Here is a 23,956-nt window from a genome sequence, read left to right as displayed (position 1 = left end):
TTGCAGTCATCAAAAACACGGAATAGGGACAGGTAAATGATATGAAGAAATAATGTCTAAATTTTTTTAAATGTTGATAGAAATTATAAACTCAAAGATTCAGGAAGCTCATTAAAATCTAAGTAATATAAACCTGCAGAAAACATCATTAAATTACTTAAAAAATACAGAGAAAAAGAAAAAAAAATCAAAACATCCTCAGTGTAAAAAGAACCATTATGTACAGAGGAACAGTAGCAGCAGAACTTTTCTTTTTTTCTTTTTTAATTTTTATTTTATTTATTTATTTATTTATTTATTTATTTATTTATTTATTTATTTAGAGATGGGGTTTCGCCCTGTTGCCCAGGCTGGAGTGCAATGGCACGATCTTGGCTCACTGCAACCTTCGCCTCCCAGGTTTATACCATTCTCCTGCCTCATCCCCCCGAGTAGCTGGGATTACAGGCACCCGCCACCATGCCCAGCTAATTTTTTTTTTTTTGTATTTTTAATAGAGTTGGAGTTTCACCAAGTTTGCCAAGCTAGTCTCAAACTCCTGACCTCGTGATCCACCTGCCTCGGGATCCCAAAGTGTTGGGATTACGCTGCACCCAGCCTTTTTTTTTTTTTTTTAATAATGGAAGCAAGAAGAGAATGGACCAAAACTTTTTCAGACACACAAAAGCTGAAAAAATTCATCACCAGCAGTTCCAAAGTATGTTAAAGGAGGTCCTTCAGCTAGAAGAAGCATGATAACAGATGGAATCTATATGTATAGCTATGAATGAAGAGCATAGGGAATTGTAATAATGATATGTCAGTAAATATCAATTCTTTTTCTTATTTTTAAGTCATCTTAAAAGGTCAATTGACTAAAGAAAAATAATATCAATATACTATTAGGTTCATAACAAATGTGGAAGTAAGGCATACGACTAAAGAAAAATAATATTAATATACTATTGGGTTCATAACAAATGTGGAAATAAGACATATGACAATAATACACAAAGTCCAGAAGAGGGGAACTTGATAAATACTGTTGCATACTTACATTCTACATGAAATGGTATTATATTACTGGAAGGTAGGCTATAACTTAAAGGTATATACTGTAAATCCTACAGCAACCTTCCCCCCTAAAGAAAGAAAAGAATAGGCCTAATGCGGTGACTCACTCCTGTAATCCCAGCACTTTGGGAGGCCGAGGCGGGTGGATCACTTGAGGTCAAGCGTTCGAGACCAGCTTGGCCAACATGGTAAAACCCTGTCTCTACTAAAAATACAAAAATTAGCCGGGTTTGATGGCCTGTAATTTCAGCTACGTGGGTGGCTGAGGCACAAGAATTGCTTGAACTCAGGAGGTAAAAGGTTGCCGTGAGCTGAGATCATGCCACTGCACTCCAGCCTGGGAGTATGTCAAAAAAAAAAAAAAAAAAGAAGGAAGGAAGGAAGGAAACCACCAAATAAACCAATGAATGAGACGAAATGACATTTTAAAAATATTCAATCCTAACAAAAGTAGAAAAAGAAGTAAACAAAGGGTAGATCAAACACATAAGCAGAAGTGGCTGAACAGCAGATTTCAATCCAGCTTTATCAGTAATGACAACAAACTCAAATGATCTAATCATTCCTAATTATCAGGTATTGTAATATTGTGTAAAAAAGTAAGACATAACTATACATTGATCAAAAGAAACGTTAAATAAAGGTGCACATAGGTTGAAAGTAAAAAGATGCAAAAAGAGATAGGCTGCTACAAGTAATACAAAAAAAATTGATGTGGCTGAATCAATGCCAGATAAAGAAAATTTTGTTAAAAAAATTACCAGTGAAAAAGAGGGTCATTTCATAATGATTTCATAATGAGTATTTAATCCTCAACATATATGTGTCTAGTAACAGAGCTTCAAAACCAGGTAAAACTGATAAATCTACAATTACAGTGAAGGATTTTGATAATATAGTGATAGAAAATCATTTAAGAGTGTAGAGACACTAAACCACATTACCCACCAACTTGTTGTAATTGACATTTATAGACTGCTTCACTTAACCACAGCGGAACACACATTATATTTAAGACCACAAGGAACATTTACCAAGTTATGCCATATTTTGGGTCACAAGGCAAATCTTAATAAATTTAACAAATCAATTCATACAAAGAGTGATCTCTGATCACAATGAAATTAATATGAGAAATCCATAACAGAAAGATAAATGGAAAATTCCCAAATATTTGGAAATTAAATAACACACTTATAAATAAACCATGGTATAAACAAGAGGCCAAATGAAAAATGAAAAACTACTTTGAACCAAATGAAAATGAAAACACAACATAATAGGATTTGTAGAATGCAGTCTACACAGTTTTTAGAGGAAAATTTATTGCAGTAAAAGCTCACATTAGAAAAGAATGGTCTCAAATCAATGTCCAAAGCCTATATTTAACAAAGTAGAAAAACAAGAGAAAATAGAACCCAAAATAAACAGAAGAAAAAAACATTAATAAAGGCAGAAGAAGTCAGTTAAATGAAAAACAGAAAAATAAATTAAAAAGCTGGCTCTCTGATATATTTAAAATTTATAAACCTCTAGCCAGGCTGATAAAGAGAATGTACGTATTTCCAATATCAGAAATGAGAGAGAGGGAATCACTATAGATTTTACAGATATTAAAAGAATAATACAAAATTATTATGAATTAGCAAATAACTAATGAAGTAGTAGGTTTCAACTGCAGGCAGTCTACACCCTGACTATTATTCTATTTAGAGCCTGAAGTTGAAAGAAGAGCCACGGTCCATGACATACAGTATAAAGCTTCTAAATTGAATTATGTCTAGCATGCTTTTTATTAGTAAAAACTATAAAAAATTATCCATTACCTGAGGTTTGGAGGGAGCTGCGTTAGGCTCTCTCTAGGAAATAAAAAGACATAAGACACACAAAAAATTTTTTTCAAGATATATATTATGCATATAAAATAATAATAAATGTTAAGTGAAGATGGATTAAATATGCTTTAGATTTATGAGAGAAAGTAATTATAAAGTTCAAGGCCAACTTCATGGAGAAATTGATCCAAATAGCTCAACATTTATGCTGCACTTATCTAAGCTTGCAATTTCTGGATATAAATAGGAAGGCTAAATAATTTGAGAAATATAATAATGTCCAACCCTCAGTAACCGGTTAAAACACTTTAAATAAAAGAGCCAAGCTTAATTCAATATGTAGTTAATGAAAATTTCAAGCGATGAAATAATAGAATATAATCTTTTAGGCTATTGAATGAATTCAGAAAATTTGAATTTCAGGCAAAGTGATTTGACAATAAGCCAAGGAGGGAACAAATACTAAATTAAGTTTCTGCTTTAGGCTTATTTCTTAGCCTATGATATAGGTCACAAACAGAAGCATGAGTGTCATGTTGTAAACTATGCTGAAAGAAACTCTGAAAATGCAGTTTTCTCATATAAATTGGAAGAGGAATCTGCTCATATTGATGGTGGTGGGATCTTTCATACTCAGTATTGACTCTCCCCAAATAAAACATATTCATATTAAAGCCACACATTTATCTGCTGTCTGTAGTAGGTGATCACTTATTATCTCAGACAAATTTAGAATTTTTCAGTAATGTGGATTTAGATGCATTTCTTCTTCCTTAATTCAAACATAATGTCCAGAAGTCCCAGATTATCTTGGCTTTTTTTTTTTTTTTTTTCCAAACTCGAGGTTTTCTATTACTAACATCTAGAAAAGAAGTTTTTGGCCGGGTGCGGTGGCTCGCTCCTGTAATTCCAGCACTTTGGGAGGCCAAGGCAGATAGATCACAAGGTCAGGAATTCAAGACCAGCCTGGCCAATATGGTGAAACCCTGTCTCTACTAAAAATACAAAAATTAGCCAGGCATGGTGGTGTTCACCTGTAGTACCAGCTACTCTGGAGGCTGAGGCAGGAGAATCACTTGAATCTGGGAGGCAGAGGTTGCAATGAGCTGAGATTGTGCCATTGCACTCCAGCCTGGGTGACAGAGTGAGACTCCATCTCAAAAAAAAAAAAAGTTTTTAAATTTTTTTATTATTTTAATTTTTAGTATTTTGCATATGAGGAAATAAAAGAACTCACAAGTGCTCTTCTTTCCTGGAACTAATATATTACCATGTGTCTGCTCTTAGTAATATACTTAGAGGACTATTGATAACACTAGGCTTTCTTGGAGTGAGGGAGGAGATGTATTTAATCTTACACAGCAATCTGATTTCAAAGAAACTTTTTTTCAACTTTAATATACAGATTATTCAACCCACCCTAGAGTTTTAAGATGCTGGATGAAGAACAATAGGCTTACTGATAAACTGTTTAATTTTATAACACACATTTTTAATCTAATGCATTTCTTCAAGAGACCCAGAAGGAATTTACATATAACTGATGCCCTGTAGCCACCTTCTTGGTATTCCTTTCCCTCAAAAAGTACGTATTATATAGCTAATAATTGTCCAGTGATCAGTAGCCAAAAGATTCAATATCCAAGCATCCATTTAAAAGTGATAATTTGCTGTAGTCTGTCATTGAATTTCTGATTAAGAAACTGTAACTATTTTTATTTTATTTTATTTTTTTTACCTTGTGTCTTAGCTGGGCAGCTTAAACAACAGAAATTTATTTCTCATAGTTCTGGAGGCTGGAAATTCAAAGATCAAGGTATCACCTGCTAATTTGGCTTCTGATGAGGGTTCTCTTCCTGGTTTATGAATTGACACCTTCTTGTTGCATTCTAACATGGCAAAGAGAGAGATTTTCTCTCTCACATCTCTTATTAAGAGGGCACTAATCCTACTTAAGAGGGCTCCACCCTCATGACCTAATTAACTCCCAAAGGCCCTTGTAGGGAAGAAAAAGTAGTGTCTTTTCCTCCCTCATCACAAAGTTTATGGCTGAGGTCCTTATATCAAATAAAAGATTAACAAGATGAAAACATACAAATGTATTTAATACGTTTCAGGTGACATGGGATCCTTCAGAAATGAAGACCCAAATAGACGGAAATTTATGTATATTTATGCTTATATCTGATGAATGGTATACAGTCATATAGAAGAACAATTAGAGAAAAATGGTAAGATTTAAAGGTAATAAATTGGAGAGAACTTAGCGAGGCCCATTTGTTCAGATTCTTCTTGGCATCTCTGTGTTTGCAAGGACAAGAATTTCTCAGAATTTCTCTTTTTTCAGCGTATGGGGAGGGCCCTGCTGAAACAAAGGTTTTATGACCTTACTTTAGTAAGACTAGCTAGATTTTATGGCCAGTTTCAGGAGAGAAGGGAAGAGGAAAGCGAGAGTGACCTTTCTGCTTCTGTCATTTTCTTAAATGTCGAGGTGACATATTTTGGAATAGTTTGTCTTGAATCTCATCACCCCACTTCCAAATATCATAGCATTAGGGATTAGGGCTTCAACATATAAATTTGGGGGGACATAAAATAAGCACAGAGCTCTTTTTTAAATACCAACACCTTAGTGTTTGGTGACACTATTGGCTTCAAAGTAAGTCTTGGTGAGGAAGCAGTGTTTGCTATTAAACTTCCTTCCAAATATCCTGTTTGAGTCAAGATATCATACAATCAAGAAAGTGATTTCCCTTTCCTGTTGAGTCTTAGGACACATATATAAAGCAAGAATGCATATACAGTCATTCCTAGGTATTCACGGGGAATTGGTTCCAGGACCCCTCTGTGTATCAAAATCCATGATTGCTCAAATACCTTATATCAAATGGTGTAGTATTTGCATATAACTTATGCACATCCTTCATAAATCATCTCTACATAACTTATAATGCCTAATACAATGTAAATACTATGTAAATACTTGTTATATTGCTTTTTAAAGTTTGTATTCTTTTTATTATTGCATCATTATTTTTAAAAAATATTTTATGAATGTGGGACCATGGATACAGAGGGCTGACTGGGATGCATATAATAAACTTTTAAAAACTGGCGAATGTTACATAACTATAGGTTTACAAAAACAAGATCAAACCAACTCTTTGTAAAAATAAATTTAAAAACACATCTTCAACACCGAAAGGATTGATTAAATCATTTATCTTCTTTAACTTGGTGGTCCACAAAGCCAGACACATAGTACAAATCAAGTATCTACTTTATTTATAAGACATTTGTAGACTGATAGATCACTTACTATGTGTCTGGAGATATGGTAAGCACATAATAAATATTAATTAATTCCATTCCTAACATAATCCTACTGGGTACATATTAGTGTCCTGCTTTCAAGTGACATAGCAACCTGATTTCAAAGACATTTTTTTTAAATTAAAAATATAAAAAAGAGAGAGAGAGACAAAGTGCACCCCCACCCCAATAAAAGACAAAGATGTATGACTTGTAGAGGCTAATCACCCTATATAAGGAAAAACTAAAATTTGAACCTAGATCTATCTAAATTCCAAAGGCCAGTTTTTAACACTACATTTGACTGCAATTTTGCCAATTAGTGCTGTGAGCTGGTGTGTACCCATTAGTTATATTTAAGTAACTGAAGGCTAAGATGACATGCTAGAGTCTTTTAAACATTTCACACATTAACATACATAGAATTGATAAAGACCAGTCAAAAGTCTTTGTACATTCTACATATGTGTTACCTTTTTTAATGTTTGACTTCTAAACATGAATAATTCTTTCAAACTAATTTTTATAGACTAATTGTATTCATCCAATTTACAAACTGTTTTGTAGTTTAATCTAGTAGCTGCTATATTACATACAATATGTTGATGCTATACTTTATAGAACAAAATAAAATCACTGATAGAAATAGTATTATATGCAAGTCTAATCTTAGTTAATGGCACAGTGTTTTTTCCAATATTAATAATAGAAAATCTACCAGCGTTATGAAAAATGGTGATTTGAGAGGGATATTTGGAAAAATATAAAATGTAAGTTATTCTCTAAGTTCTTCTTTGCACCTTAAAATTTTGTAAAAATTCAATTTTTTTCATATTAGTCCCATCAATTTTATTAAAATCTGTGTTTACTAAATAAGATTAAATTCTTGCCGTTCTTGGAAGTATTTTACCTGTGTTTTCTTTTGTGACATCTGCTGGCAATACCTGGTATTACACTGCACTATAATTCACCTTTATCTACCTTCTCCGACTGTCCAATACTTTTCCAGATAATGCAATTTAATTCAACTTAAAGAATATAGTGAGTGTTCTGAACTAATGAAAAGGTATTTTAATATGAAACTGAATCATAGAAGCAGAAAATTTAGCCCTCTAGAGGCTGATAACTTATTTAGCATATTACACATGTATTTTAATTTCATTGCTTGGTACTAAAAGAGATGTATACTTTTTTTCTGAAAACTTTAAGCTCGTTTCAGGCAAAAATGTTATATATTATAATGCTTACGATGGACAATTGTCAACCAATCCCTCTAGTGACACTGTCCCACACAGATGTTCTCTACAATTTGATAGCTATGTGATTTAAAAGTGTACATTAAAGTAAAACTGTGCAGGTGTCAAGTCTAAATTCATGTTTAAAAATGAATGAACTATACCTAAATTGCTATATACATCGGATCCATGGCTGTGAAGCAGAATGCATGAGCAAACTTTTTATATTACCAGGAATCCATTTATCTATAGTCCCATCAGTCAAATTCAGATACTTGTTGCCAGCTCCAAGATTTATAGTCTGGAGCTGGTTTTTGAAATTGCTTTGTATTTCCATTTAACAGCCAGGGAAGCAGCATGTTAAAATTTTGCCTCGGTCTCCTTGGATCCTATTTATAAAGCTAATTTGTCTCCCCAGACATTTTTTTTTCTCTTTTAAATGCCAGTTCTAGGCTTCTAAACCATTAACCCCCCTTCTTTATCCCAAGCAAAATACTGTCACAGACAACGCCGTTGCAGGACAGTGATGATTCCGATGATGATATAGTTCTCCCAGGCAGGATACAAACCATTTCGTCTTCTGGCCGGAGATGGATTCACTGCCCTCCCTGCAGACACGCAGGCTCACACACGGAGCACTGGGAAGTACACATTTACTGTACTGCATGCCGACTGCCTTGAAGAAACTGTAGCTAACCACCTTATTAGTATTCTTGCCTCCACCGTGTCTCACTTGCAGCATCAGAGGGCTGAGCAAATGCAGTAGAACAGGGACAGACACAGCTCTGGCAATCATCTCAATGCAGGCTGCCGAATGTTGGGGGTGGGGGATGCAGCACATCGAGATTAATAACCTTGCCATAATCCGGGGCACCCTGCAAGCAGACACCTCTGCTGATTGACCTGCTCCTGGCTTGATGCATCTGCCTGGGGGAGAGGGATCCGGAATCTACCTAGTCCTGGGGCCCCCCTGATTTTGGATGTTCATTTGATCTTCACAGATCTGGGAAGGTAACAGTGAGCCGTACCATCTGCAGCACACAGCAGCTCTTGGAGGTTACTACTGACAGTTTTCATTACACTGGTTTGTGTGAGTGCGTGTGTTTGTGTGTGTTTGTGAGTGTGGGTGCCTGCTTTGCATGAAAGAGAATGTGTGAGTGTCCGTGTGTGTGTATGTGTTAGTGTGACAACCAAAGCAGGTATTTCGTACAGTAGGAGATTTCAACAGCGTGACAATATCCTCTGGGCACTTGGGCTCACTGTCTGTAGCCCCCACCCCCCGCCTTTCGCCACCTCCTTGCTTCCCCACTCCCCCTTCTGCTTTTGCCTTTGATGAGTTTTTGGCTTACTTTTTGGCGGAGTCTCTTGGACACGTTTTTGCTGGTGCTGGAAGATCAGATACATGGAACCTTTGAAAACTGATTATTTTTCTCCGATATGACTTAAAAAAAATAAAAAGAAGAAAAGAAAATAGAGTAGTGCACGGCAAGCTAGAGGATTGTAAATTTTCCTTGGTGAACTTTGAGGATCCATAAAGAAGGTAAGTCACGGGACTCCTCAGATCTCAGTTCTTGTTGTCTTGCAATGTTTGTGTTTTCCTGCTTGTTTTCGGAAATGTATATGCAGTTTATATGCTCATTTCTAGAGATTGGAATGCTCAGAAGAACTCAATGTGTGGCATTTTGGGGCTATTTTTATGCCAAGGAGGTTATTTCCATTTGTATAACCATCCCCCCATTCCTCTTACCATTTTTATACCTCTCTTGTTTATCTAACATTTTCACAGGGAATTCTGAATATATGAAATCTGGGAAAAAATAATTCCGGCTTTCTCCTGCCTTGCAATACTCTCTAAATTTGAGGAAAAACATTAATCAGAAAAGCGACTGGCAGAGGCTCTGAGTTAGAGGCAAAGTGTATCTGCTCAGAGACTGGGGGCTGGGGAGGTGGGGATGTAATCCGGACTTTCACGATAACTTAATAGTAGACTTCCCCCTCCCCATAGCTCTATTTTTTTCTTCTCGAATAGTTATATCTGCTCTAGAGAGTAGCGAATGCGTGGAATACAGAAAAGCTGCTTCACCAGCTCTTAATTGGAGCAAATGAGAACAAAGTGGAAATTGTTTAGTATTTTGAACCTCTCTCTTTTTGCACTGATTCTCTCGCTATTGCATCTCATTAACCTTTCGGAATGCAGTGTCCCCTGACTAAGACTAGTGTCGCTCATTTTGGAACATCCTCTTACCCTACATGGTCCCCCGAGAAGGGAATGTGCTTGAAAATTGCTCTTAATTGTCTATTCTTGGCTGTAAAAGCAAGTGGCATGAGGAATTCAGGTGACTTTAGTCAAACATCTTGCCTAACTCGGTCTCTTTAGTTTCCTGGTAGTTAACTGTGCCTTTCTTCACCCGCCCCCCGCCCCCCCCCCCCACCACGCTTTTCCTTCAAAGTGAAACGCAGACAATATTTTACCTGTTTCAATCCCAAGGTTATTTAATTAAAGCAAAATATCATTTCACTGTGATAACGTCTGTGTTCCTGTGTCTTTTAGTATTTTTATCTCTGCATTGGCGTCAATTAGCTTCACCCCAGGAGTAAGAATCACTTGTAAATAGGTTTCTAAAATGCTGAGACCTCACATGAAGGCAACAGAATCTTACTCTTCATCTGCCAGTGCATGTGGATGGTTTATCCTTAACAGAATAGTGTTAGTTCATGGACTGTTAGCCAACTTGAACTGTTACTGTGGACACGTTCATGGAAGAGATGACAGGTGTGTTAACTAGGTAGAGAAGAGCATACCTAAGTGATTCTCTCCAGGTGTTGATGTCTATGTATAGAAAGAAGATGCAAATTGTAACATAATAGATTTATTCAGAGGCTACGTTGCCTGGGTCAAAGATTTATGACAGTATCCAAGTTGAGAGATGTCAGGCATCATACTCAAAACGTTGATTATATATATATTTTTTTAAAAAAAGGAGTTACAAAAAGAAAACAAGCAAACAAACAAACAAAAAACTTAAAGATGAGATTATACTCTGCTATTACCCTAGGCTATCCTAGCCTTTCATCTATCTAATATTTTTTGCATGATGATTTTAGAGAAGTAGGTAAAAGAGGACAACTGTGAGAAGCTGCCCCTTCTCCACCCCTGGACCAACCTTGTACCTGGTACTCCAGGCAGAGCTCTTGGTAAAAATTACCATGGGAAGACTCCTGTCAGTATAATTTATAATATGTCTTTCATGTCAATGATTTATGATCATGATATTTTCATCTGTTACCCATAATGTCCAGGTAAATTTTTCTTATCTAGAAAGGAGGTTTGTTGTTTTCTTTTTTTAGTTTTTAAATGGCTTGAGCCTAGGAGAAACCCTAAACAAAATTTTATTTTCTTTATGGAAAAAACAATCTGAGGTTCATAAAACCTGAAAGTGAGAATAATATATGAATAAGAAACACGAAGTTTCTGTTGTAAGGAGAAGGATCCTGATACTCCAAGTGCCAATGGGTCATGGCAGGGTATTGGAGGCTCCCCAAGCTCTGCCTGGACAATCAGCATTCCTTAAGTTGGTCAGCTCTTTATTAACCTGTATCTTTTGGCAACTAGTCCCAGGTATAGAGGACAGCATTTTAGGTCATCTATTTAGTGTTAGGACTGTTCTGAATAGAGAGAGGTCCTTTGAAAATGTCGTTCTGGAATTTGGCAAATTAGTACCTCTTTCCATTGAGGCTATTTAATGTTGACTGTTCTCTCATTCATATTCTCACCAACTACTGGTATATTTAGATGTGTGGTGTTGGTAAAAATTAATTGCATAGATTATTCTCAATACTACCTCAAAACAAAACAACAACAACAACAAAAGATACCAACTTGGTTTTTGTGTATTAAAGATTTAATAATTGTAATGAGTGAATCTTTTAGCGATAGCAACACTTTCATGATCACTTATTTTAGGCTAGTAATAGAAGTGGGGGCCAACTCAGGATTTTCTGATTACAGCTTATGAAATGTGCAAAGCATTTCTCCCATATCTCAAGGGTTCCTGATGGTGTTTGCACAACTGTAACTTTGCATCTGTATTTTCAGCTCAGGCCAGAGCAATGATAAACAGCTTTTGATCAGAACCAACTCCAGATCCATGCCTTTTTCAGTTTTATTTTGTGGTAGAGAGGGTTTTGACGTTTACCAGGGTTTGTTTTATTGCTTAGAGAATTCAGAAAAGAAAGGTAAATGGGGGTAGGGAGCTTTCCATTTCAGTAGGAGTAACATGTCACAGCTGCTAAAGAAAAGGCTAAAGTTCCCTAGAAGCAACATATGCAGAGTTATATTTTTAAAAGAATGAATTGGTGAAGGGTTTCTCTGAGTTTATTGGGGAGAATAAAGGACATTCCGTTTCTTCTCCATTTAACTCTATTCATTTGTCAGGCCTTTCTCTGGGACTCTGCTAAAGTCAGAGAAGGAGGCCCAACATTCTCCAGTGTGTCTCTATGTTTTTAAGACCCGGGGCACTTAACACATGAATAGCTCTTTCCCTCTGTAACAAACAGGGTTGACAGCTGGAAAGTCAGCTACTGAGAACCTTTAAAAAAAAGCCAGGAACATCAACTAGTAAGAAGTTCAAGAGCAGAGAGGAGCTTTTGGAGCTCTGGCCCTGGAGGTGGGTAAGGATCAGGTGGATTGAACTTGAAATTTTGATTGCTGAGTCATTACAACAGCCTAGAGCTGTATGTTAGCTCAAAGAGCTGAGCTGATGCTGAAACTGTGGCTAATAAGAATAGGCTAAGAGCATCAGCCTACAACAGAAAATGAAGACTCTTGGGAAGAAGAAGATACACTCTCTGATGACAAATGCTATTTGTATGTCCTTGGTACTGTTCTCCATCACTTCAGAACAACCTCTCAGGGACCCCAATAAATTACAAAATAAAAGATGGATTAATTGATGTGTGAATAGAGCAGGGGCTTTGCAATAAATTAAGTCAACTCACTCAATTATCTGCATCTCCATTTGGGACTACTCAGCAGTCACAGATAAAATGGGGAGTGGTGGAGGCTGGGGTTAAAATTAGAAGGAAAAAAACCTCTGGATTGAGAATCAGAAGATGTCAGTCAAACATTGCAAGTATTGCTTAATGGTTGGTAGGTCATTCAAAGTCTTGGAACCTTGATTTCTTCCTATATAATTTGGAAATAACTATTCTTAACTCATAGTGTTGTTGTGAAGGCTATGATGAAATATTGTAGAAGAAAGGATCTACAAATATACATTTAAGTAGAAATGTAATGTGTTACAGTAATGATGACTCTATGTATTGTTCAAGACATAAAATGATTCCTCCAATATAATTTCAAGTTAAAGTGTTAAGCAGAACTGGTCTATTCTTAATGATTAGTGATTAACATTTATGTTGTTATAGTTTTGGTGTTTTCCAAATGTGTTGACTCTAACTCTTTTCAGTAATTTTTGTGGTATATTCTTAGTTACTTGTGAATATGTGTATGTGTTGTGTGTATGCACATGTGCATGCATACATGCATAAATTATTAGCCAATCTATATGAGGCATAATTTTAGTTTCATGAAAAATAGAAAATGTATAATGACCTGAATTTATTTTCACTGGGTATCCAGAAAATGTAAGAAAAACTTGACTTCCCCAGACTTGGACATACACAGACTACTAGCAAGTTTGCACTCACCAAATAACTCCAGTCCACAATGAGGCTGTTGATTAGAATTTGAGTTACACTTGGGAATTATATAAATAAAATATACATTTATAATAATAGCACAGCATACAGTGATTTTCACAGTGAGCTGCATTTGGTGGAGAGATAGACCAGAATTAAAAAGCTGACTTGGAAGTTATGACAGCAAGAGAATATGGTATTGAGAACAGGCTTTGGAGTTTAATAGAATGAGATCAGATACCTAATCTCTTGAAGCCTTAGCTGTCTAATCTGTAAAATAGGGGCAATCAGTTATAAGCAATTCTGTGATAAGTGAATGAATAATTTTATATAAAGCACTTAATAAAATCCTTGACACAAAATTGGACTTCTCTAGGTAGCTCACATATATTCTCTCATTCCTGTTCAACTAATTTAAGAATAGGAAGACCATACTAATTCAGTGTATTTATATTTTTATACAGGGGGTAAAAATCCCAAAAGTAATCTGAGTGCTAAGTAAAATTGGAGACAGAAAGCTATATTCTGAAAGCTGTATTTCTGTAAATTAGCTCATTTCATGTACCATGGCTTCATCAGACCCTTTTTTGGAGCAGCCTAACTACCCTTTTCAGATGTCATTTCACTTATACTCAGAACTTTCTAAATGATACCGAATATAAGGAGCAATAGTCACGTGCATCCTTCCATATGTGGTTGCAGAAACACAATTCAGATGTCAGCAAGAGGTGTTAATATTGCTCTTTATCTAAAATCTCGTTTTGTTCACAGTTAATAAAAGGATGCATATTTATTAAGCACCTACCAGGTACAAGCGCTACAATCATTGCTGTGGGGAGTATTAGAAGGATTCTCTGCTCATAGCTATTTGCTGCAATTCCTGTATTTGGACAGGGAATGCTGCAGTCTTAAAGGCTGCCCCTTGGAATTTTGACTTGATAGTTAAAAAGAATTAAGATTCCTCTGCCAGAATCTGACCTATGTGGGGCTGTGTCATTGTGTATGACCTTTATTTTGTTCAAGAACATATCAGAAAAGATGTAAAAAGCCTTGTTCTTACCAATGTAGCTGAGCTGAGCTGTCAGTGATGAATCCAATTCTGCTTTGCTAACTGCACGGCTGGTACCACTTGACCCAGGTATTTCGGTACTGCAAAGTCAGCCTTTCCCTGTGCATGGAGAGAACAGGGTTTTGTCCTTCAGGTTGTGGGTTCTTTTTATCCTTAAAATGAATGGATGAAGTCTGCTTTATGACTTTGTGAGAAGAAAGACAAGATCCATGCTCCCTGCATTTTAAAGCTTCATGCCATAAAATTTGATTCTAGGAGAGTTAGAAAGGAAAGAGGGATGTCAATTGGTCAAAACAGAAAACACAAGTTCATTGGCCTCTACCACAGCCTTAAGCATCAGAATTTGTGGTTGAAGCTTTGCATTGAACTGAGGAAATTCCTTTTGTGATATACTGCAAAATATATTACCAACACACACCAAGAAAATATAATGTTATAATCAATTATCTCATAGAGTCAGCAAAGGTATTCTATGTGCCAGGCACTGTGCTAGGTATGTTAGATTATTTATTTATACTTCTCACATACAAACACATATACACACACACACACACACATACACACAAAATAAGCAAGGTAACATTATTATTCCCATACTATAGATAAGGCAAATAAAGGGTTTATTTGCCCCAAATTCTGACTCACTCCAAAGCCCATGTCTGTTATTTTATGCCATGGTTTCTTTTATTTGTAGGATGCAAACCCAATGCTTCTTCACATAATTATAGACAGTCGAGAGCAAGCCTTCTGTAAATGCAAATCAAGTAATCACATTCCCATAATAGGGCCGACTCTATTAGTGGAAAGATGTGATGTTAGTATCTCTAAGGGGCCTCTGAAAGGTGCTTCTCTGAACCAATGGGTCCCTAATATAGTACATCATCAGTACCATATTTTTGTGGTCTTTAGCAGAATCCATAAGTTGAGGCAGATCTCTATTTAACTTTGACAATTACTTAAATCTTATTAAAATGCCTGATGCCATGTGCATGATTGTACTGCAGTTACAGGACACAGAGGAAAGTAAAGAAATGAAAGTCTTCTCTGTAACACTAAATCTTAAGTGACGTTAAGGAGCATTTGCAGAATTTACTTTATGGGTAGCATGTCCCAATATGTTATGTCTCATTAGTAACATACCTTTGGGAAGGTTACTTTTGTAGCTGTATTTCCATATCTTACCTTGTAGTGTTGTAAAAAGGTTAAGAAAAATAATGCCCACAAAGTATCTAGAACAGAGATTAGAATTTAATTGGTACTCAGTAAAAGGTATCTCATTATTATAATAATTAAATTTACTTATAATCATTGGTAGTAATAGTAATTATGATAATAACTTAGCAGTTTCAGTTTGTATAAATGTTGTTGTACTCTGCAGTGCCAGAGACGATGCAAATTATTACCAGCACATGAATAAACAGAGAAGCAAATATTCTTGTTTGTCTACTTATAAAAATATAAAACAGAGGAGGGAAATTATCTTTCAACATATTGATATCAGTGGGGGACATGATGGAAAAAGAGTGACTGGTACAGAACATTCAAGGAGACCAGAGAAAGAAAGAGAACGAATTCAGAATTTCATAAACTGGGGAATTCTTTCTAAAGTCAGGTTCTAAAATGTGAGCCATTAAACTCATTGCTTGGCTGTAAACAAGAGAAAAGGTCATATTATGAAAGCTTTCTTGAAAAAGAGAGGAAATAGCAATCTTTCTTCCACTTAAAACTGTCAAGGAACAAAGAAAATTTTAACACCAACATTTCTCTAATCCCTGTAAAAATCCTCTAGCTTTTTAACATAATGCAGATACTCAATTATATTTTATCTGTTTTTGATGTTCTAGCTGTTCCTTTGCATATCTATTGAGCAAACACATTAGCATGTTGAATATTTGATAATAAGTTACTTAAAGATGAGAGATTTCAATTCCTTGTGTAGGTCCTTTCAATTTATACATTCATGCTTTAGGTAACAAGTCACAGAAACAAAGGCCAAGTAAGCACACAATGGTGCAGGGTGTACATTTTTTCAACCATATGATTGGAATTAAAACCTGTGACCATATATACCTTGACCCCAGTAGATACTCTAAATGGAAGAAGTAAAGAAAATAATCCATATAAGTTGAGACAAATGTTTGAATAACGTAGTAAAAAATACGTGTGAAGTGAAAACATTTAGGAAAAAAATCAATCTAATAAAGGCATACTCTTTCCTGAAAACAAGCAAATGATTAATAACACAGACAGTGGATGGGTTTGCTAATTTTTTTCTGTTGGAGACATCCACCATGCATAGTGACAGCAGTCTGAATACAGATACATACAAGGAAAAAACTCTACTCTCCCTTCTTCAAAAGGAAAGCCATGTTTATATGTGACTTTTGCTCAGGGTCATTTTCTCTACCAAGGTACTTGGACTACTATTAAGCATTAAACATATTATCAGTCAACCTGTTCTGATTCCAGTGCCCAAGTAAGAGCAGATATAAAAGTAGTTTAAAATTTTTCTGAGTGTTCCCCTGGCTGCCAGCACTTTCATGAAATAGGTCTGTTTTGCTCATGAATACCTAACTTCTTCCTGTGTTCATCTGGTTGATGCTATTTCCTGTTTTCCCTTTCTTTATCCTTGACCTGTCATGCCTCACTGCCATGACTCTCCTGGATGTGTTTGTGCTGCTTCAAGTCTGATTTTCATCTCTTCCATCACTATAAGCACTGCTGCATTTTTTTAAGCTTTTGCTAAATGGAATTCTGTTCTTCCTAATACATATTTTTCTCCAAGACTAATTTGTCCAGCACCATATACATAAATACACATACACACACACACACAAAATCTATATCTATATCTATATCTATGTATGTCTATGTGGGTGGGGGTGTTTAGTTTTTAAAATAACCCTATTCCTATTCCTGAACCTCGGAACGATGTCATGGATTTAGGTCAAGAACACTTTTGCATAAGTCAGTCAGAATTCTCAATGAATGTTCTTGTGGGTAACAGTATATTCTTTTGCTTCTATAGTCATTTCGATGGTGTCATTTATTCAAAATTTGTTTATTAAACACCTACTAGACTCACTATTCTATCACAGTTATGATGTGGAGCACAAAGTTGTAAACAAACCGATTTTTCCCTCAAATGTATTCCTATATTATTGTTGACATTATATTGACAGAGGAGCAATTAACTTGCTAAACAAGGCAGCACAGTATTCAGAACCAAAAAATAATAAAGTCAGCATGTAAAACTCAGAGAAGAGAGTTATCCCTGAGGAATTCGTGGTTGGGAAAGATTAAAGAAGGAAGGGGAATTTGAGGTTTGTCTTAAATATGTATATTGTGAAGCAGTGATAATGTTTCCGAGGAGAAATTAGAAGAAATTATAACTTTGCATATATCAGTGCTAATAGAGTAAGGAAATACATCAAAAAGTATTTGGTAGGAAGGAATGAAGATATAGGTTGGAGCCCCGTAGAAAGCCTTGTAAAAACCCACAAAATTGACACAATAGCTATCACACATTTAATTCTATGGTATTTCAGATGATATATTAAAAACTTTATAGTTGCATACAGGGGGCATCATTATTCTCAGGATACAGATGAGGAAACTGAGCCATAGACAACTTGTGATTTGCCCAAGGTAAAAACTCATTAAAAGCAGTGTCTACCTGAATGTCTGCCTAGTTGCGTCTGTCTACAAAGCCCTGATGCCTTTATTCCTCTCAGTTTGGGCATTAGCTTGCCTAACACTTAAAGCCAGAAACAGTTACTTTTTTCTATTACCTTTTAAATATTTCTGTGGTTGCTTGTGTGAAAATATTTTCCACCTTTGCTATAACATTTTTTTAAATGTAAACAATTTTCCTGGACTCCTTTTTCTCTTTTACCAATTATTGCCAGAGAGCTTAGAAAACAGAGACATAGAGACTCACCTATGTAGTGTCCTCAGTTTCTCTTCTATTTTCTGGAAGGGGTGCCAGTGCCTTGTACAGATGGTCTGTCGGACAGACAGATGGTCCAAGCATCTCTAGTGTTATGTTCTAGAGGGAAACATGTCTAAGAACTGCCAGCTCAGAATGGAATGGCACTTAACAAAACCATGAAGAGTTGACAAAAAGGCCACTCTCTGACCTTCTAGTATTCAGCCTAATTTTTTCTTTTTAGATTTTTAGTTTTCAGAGATGAGAGAGACAGTTTGTCTGCTTTGAGTAGAAGCCAGTTTCTATTTCTCTCAAGCTAGAGGGATGACAGTTTCACAATAATACATTTAGAAATTTGCCAGGTAGTTTCATAGGATGTTTATTTTTCTTGGCTTAGAATCTGGATCCAAGATAAGGGTCCAGGAAAGGCAAAAGGGAGACTATTTGAAGAGAGTCAGCTCTAATTCTGACCACATCTACTTAAAGAAGCAAAAAAGCTTTTTTTTCTTTTTTTTTTTTTCCATCAAGAGGAAACTAACTGCTCAGACTGAATCTTTGGTCATTACTATCATCCCTGGGTAGGGGTCGGGGGAGGCCAGTAGAGAGTCACTTACCAGGTGCCTGTTTGAATAACAGCTTGATCTTCTTCCCTGATGAGAGCAGAGATAGGAGGTTGAGAAACAGAGAAACAGCTAATTTGCTCTCCTGTCTGGGCCTGGGTATGGTTCCAGAAAAACCTGCCTTTCTATCTATTTTACTCACCCCTCACAGTAGTTAGTGATTTTCGGGGCCAGAATATAGGGACATTTTTTTTTTGCTCCTTACGTCATCTTTTTTCCTACCCTTCTTACCCAGTGGAAGCCACAGAAGATACAAAATCAAGCTAGTATTAGGCAACACCTCCTATCTTTGACATTTATTCAGATTATTCTCTCGCCTGATGGCCTGCTAGAGTTTCTTGGTTTCTTGCTTCCTTCTTCCTGGGTTTTTACTTCAGCTTCATATTTAGCTCCAATTTTTCCAACATCTGCCTAAGCCCCCAGGCCCACTTTCTGTTTTGACGATGTCTTCAAACCTTTTCAAATCTACATCCTTTGCTCTAGCCTCTGTTCTGTACACTTACACGGTTTTAAGTAGCCTAGGGCTTCAAATTAGAGGCAATGCTTCTGCTAGCTCCAGCCTTGCAATATTGGCTACCCTACTCCACAGCTTCCTTGCTAGAAGTGAAGAATAGAGACTACCTTTGCATAATTAACTCAAATCTTCCCAATCTGCAAACTCTGGTTATATATTTGACAACTATCTCATTTCTCTGTCATTAGATGTAAGTATCTTTTAAAAAGTACAATATTCTTATCTGTCAAATCAAGATCATGATAACAACTAGCTTGTATTCAGCACTTACTATGTGTTTAAAAGTTTACATTTATTATAAAAATATTTGATCTTTTCTCCAAAACAACTGTGAAGTAGGTATTATACAAATTTTAAAGATGGTTAAATAAATGGCCAAAATTATATAGCAAATGTCAGGACAAATCAAATATCTATATTTAGAAATACTGTGAAATGCTGTCTTCTAAGTCATTTAAAAATATGTATAATACCTTTCTTCACAAGAGAATACATAGGGTTTCTGTGTTTGCATGTATAAAAATAAGATTTAAAGTTTAAAGCTCTATGTAGCTGGGCGCGGTGGCTCATGCCTGTAATCACAGCACTTTGGGAGGCGGAGGCACATGGATCACCTGAGGTCAGGAGTTCGAGACCAGCTTGGCAAACGTGGTGAAACCCCATCTCTACTAAAACTACAAAAATTAGCCAGGCATGGTGGCAGGTGCCTGTAATCCCAGCTACTCAGGAGGCTGAGGCAGGAGAACTGCTTGAACCTGGGAGGTGGAGGTTATAGTGAGTAGAGATTATACCATTACACTCCAGCTTGGGCAACAGAGTGAAACTCCATCTCAAAAAAAAAAAAAAAAAGCTCTATGTAAATGTTAATTGTTGCTAAGTTCTATCCTGAAATTATTTATTAATGATACCACATATATTTCTGTAGCCCACTATAACAAATAGCTGATTAAGGGGCAATCATTTCTCAATTTTAAAGCAGAAATACTGTGGATGCTGATGAAGTAAAGCTCCAAAAAAAAAAAAAAAAAAAAAAAACAGACGTCTGCAGCAGCCTCATTTGTGCGTCTGGTGAAATACAGTAGAACCTTACTAAATTACACTAATGAGTTGGAGACCCATTACAAATTATCACATTTGCCCAATTAGTGAAGGGGCAACATAAAGGAAAAAGACTATTAAGCAAGCCAAGCTGATATAAAATTGTAAGCAACCCTTAAAGATGTTAAAAACATACCATATAAACAAACACCCACAAATGTACCTCTACAAAGGTGAGGCTGCTAAGATTATTATCAAACACACAAGTATTTGTACAATATATTTGTGTGGATTTTTTTTCTTCTGTTTCTTACAGGATAGAAGAATGAATGGCAGTTCATTGTAACTATTTTATGTTTTAACTGAATCAGGATTTGAGTGAATGTTGGAACATTTTTGTGTCGTAGATTGTGGTGCTATATTTAGTTAAATTGTATTATATACTTTCAGAGTTGTCTTACCATTGTAAGCACATTAATGGGTATTACGACCTTGGAATCTTGTCAGTTATGGTACTTTTACCTACTAAGTTGTTCTTCACATATTCTCAGAAGGTAGGACACTTGCTGATCAAATTATCTCAATAAACTTACTTTGGGGACAAAAATGAAAGGCAAAGTATCCACCAACTTCCATGGGATTCTAAATTCTCACCCTTTAGAACTTAAGATATCATAGTGTTTTTAAATAATTAAGATTGGATTATTTTTCATGGGGTTTTAATAGCTTCAAAATAGAGTTTAGTACAATTTGTAATTGGAAACTGGGAAATTTCTTAGTTACATATTTCATGTATTGATTCTATGCCCGTGATGAGGATGAACATAAATCTTATTTAATTCTTAGTATAAACATATGCAGGTAATATTATTATTATGTCTAGTTTACAGATGAGGAAAATGAGGCTTAGGAGAGCTTAAGTAACTTGCAAAGATAATATAGCTAATAATTGTTAGAGCTGGGACGTGAGAAGATGCAGTCCTGTTTTAAAGGAGCTTATACTCTACCAGACATATGGTCACATTCATAGCATGCTTTATGCTAAAAATGTGTCTTCCAAGCCCAGATCTTCTGCATAATTAAAACGATGGCCTACTCTGTCTGCTTCCTTTTCTCTATTTCTCCTGATTACTGTGTTTTGATCAGATGTTCAATATGATATCATTTTTGCTTTAGTTTTGTGATTTCAGAACTCCTTTGCTCTTTACTCTGTAAGGACTTTACTTGTTAAGCTTAAAACAGATGGTCTTTTGGTGCACATGGTCTAGCAACAATGAACCGCAGTCTCCTTGGTAAGGAAAGTGGCCACATGTGGCCTCAATTCTTTGAGGTAAATAGAAAAATAAGGCCACAAATTCCACATATCCTTGTATGTGCATTCTTTTGCAATATGACACCCCATGAAAGTGTGGATTCTGTTCCTTTACCCCTAGAATCTGACTTTGTGGCTTACTTTGATGGAATGTGGAAGAAATAACATTACATAACCTACAAGGATAGGCCTTATAAAGCCTTGTAGCTTCCATTTTCCTCCATTGGAGAACTGCCCTGGGACCACTGAGAAAGAAAACCCATCCAGCCTAATGGAAGTCACATATAGGAAAACTGACCCACAACTCTCTCAGTCCCCCTCATTGCATGTCACTAACAGCCAGCACAAGCTGCCAGTGAGGCTAACTTGGGCCTTCCAGCCCAGCCTGTTCTCTGGCTGAATGCAGGAGCATGAGTGGGTAAAGGAAAAACAAGCAGAGCAATCACCCATCCAATGCAGAGAATGGTTAGATATGCATAACTTTTGTTTTAAGTCTCTCCGTATTGAGGTGGTTTATTACAGAGAATAGTTAACTCAAACAGGCTTATATATTACACAAGCATTACTCATTTCCTAGAATTTAAGCTGGGGCAGGAATAGATCTGTGAGTTTCAAGTTGTTGTCTACTGTGTTTTCTTGAAAAAGAGTAACCTGGTAGAGTGAATGGATATCTTTGCAACTGCAGAGCAGCTTTTATTAAATGTCTAGACTTTGCTAATTGGGAGTTTGACCTTCATTCACTTTCACTTGTTTTAACGTTATTATTGAGTCATTTTTTTATTCAACAAATAAATGTGTAGAACCTACTATGTGTCTGACACTGAATTTTATAAGTAATGTCATCTAAATGATTAACAGCTTCAACATAAAAAGGAAACACATTTTCCCCAAACATCTATGGCAGTAAGTTTTACATAACACGTACACACACACACACACACACACACACACACACACACACGCAGTCACTCATTCATACACACTGTGGATTCCCTCTTCCTGCTTGGATCTTCATTTGAAGAAAGAAAAAAAGGTCTTTTTTTGTTATAAAATAATTTGTATGTTTTATTCACACATTTATATTTAATTCCTCCAGTAACTCTTTAAGAAAGGTGTAATTATTGTTCACATTTTACAGATGGGAAGGCTGAAGATTAAAAGATTAAGTGATGGATTCAACATTATGCAACCAATAGGTAGGGAATTCAAGATTTAAATATGGGTCCTCTGATTTACCCTTCTGGGAACTTTTCATTGCACCATTCACTCTGCCTCCATACAAGACTGTGACGCCAGCCTCAGTGCCTTCTTCTTCTCCTTTCCTTTCCCTCTTCCATTTACTCCTTTTGTCTCCCAGTGACTCCCTTTTATAGCCTACTCCATCCGTTAAAAATCACTTGCTATCTCACGTGGGGAGGGGGCATTCAGGTTGCCTCAGAATGTCCTTTGTGGGGCAACATGGATCTTGATATGCTTTTATGATCCCTTCATTCAGAATTAAAATGCCAGAGAAATAAGCTCTGGGGAGAAGGGATTTTCTCATGCACCCTTTATGAGATATTTCTTGAGAGATTACAGTGTTTTCATTATGCAGAATCTTCTGGAACATGGGAAGGAAGAGAGATGGTGAAGCGAAGGTTGCATGTTAAATCTTCCTTTCTTCTAGTTTTGAGGTACAGTTTACTGCCGGAGCTAAGGGGAAAAGAATAGAAATTAAGTTAGATGTCGGGCGTGGTGGCTCATGCCTGTAATCCCAGCAGTTTGGGAGGCCAAGGCAGGCGGATCACCTGAGGTTAGGAGTTGGAGACCAGCCTGGCCAACATGAAGAAACCCTGTCTCTACTAAAAATACAAAATTAGCCGGTCGTGGTGATGCATGCCTGTGATCCCAGCTATTCGGGAGGCTGAGGCAGGAGAATCACTTGAACCCGGGAGATGGAGGTTGCAGTGAGCTGAGATCATGCTATTGCACTCCAGCCTGGGCAACAAGAGTGAAATTCCATCTCAAAAAAAAAAAAAAAAAAATTAAGTTAGACTTCCTGTCCTGGTACTAATATGACTCAATCTTATTTTCTCTCCACTTTTCTATACTTAATCATTGTATCTTCTAAAATCTCATTTCCTTACCCAACTTTGTACTCAAGCTTATTATGTAGCCAATGACTTTTTGCATAAACACTCCAGTTCATGCAGACCAACTATTAAATGCTCATTGAGATCTGTCACCTAGAAGCTTGCAAGACACATCTTCGTCTACTCTGGTTCAATGATTACTCTACTGGATGATGAAGGAGCCACCACATACAAGCTAATAGTCGTCCCTTGGTATCCATGAGGGATT

The 23,956-nt window shown here is 36.3% G+C and overlaps 1 protein-coding gene and 1 long non-coding RNA gene across 13 annotated transcripts in view; one reads left to right on the top strand and one right to left on the bottom strand.

Annotated features, from left to right (window-relative positions):
* LOC104008470 (uncharacterized) overlaps positions 1-18,588 on the bottom strand; it is a 126,550-nt gene extending 107,962 nt beyond the window's left edge. For both annotated transcript variants that reach the window (XR_010147534.1, XR_683067.4), the window contains exons 1-3: positions 18,145-18,588; positions 14,196-14,303; positions 2,880-2,912 (exon numbers count right to left, since the gene is read on the bottom strand). This is a non-coding gene — a long non-coding RNA (uncharacterized LOC104008470). The remainder of the gene's footprint in view (positions 1-2,879; positions 2,913-14,195; positions 14,304-18,144) is intronic.
* LRRC4C (leucine rich repeat containing 4C) overlaps positions 7,987-23,956 on the top strand; it is a 1,339,817-nt gene continuing 1,323,847 nt past the window's right edge. For 6 of the 11 annotated variants that reach the window (XM_063783981.1, XM_063783980.1, XM_063783979.1 and 3 more), the window contains exon 1: positions 7,991-8,975. The gene's annotated coding sequence lies outside the window, so the exon portion shown is untranslated. Of the gene's footprint in view, positions 8,976-23,956 lie in introns of all 11 variants that reach the window. The other 5 variants (XM_024347053.3, XM_024347051.3, XM_024347050.3 and 2 more) reach the window with 3 other exon arrangements.

The sequence above is a fragment of the Pan troglodytes genome, chromosome 9 (genome assembly GCF_028858775.2).
Source record: "Pan troglodytes isolate AG18354 chromosome 9, NHGRI_mPanTro3-v2.0_pri, whole genome shotgun sequence".
Classification (NCBI taxonomy): Eukaryota; Metazoa; Chordata; class Mammalia; order Primates; family Hominidae; genus Pan; species Pan troglodytes.
Note: the sequence above shows the minus strand (reverse complement) of the source record. Positions and strands in the feature narration are given on the sequence as shown.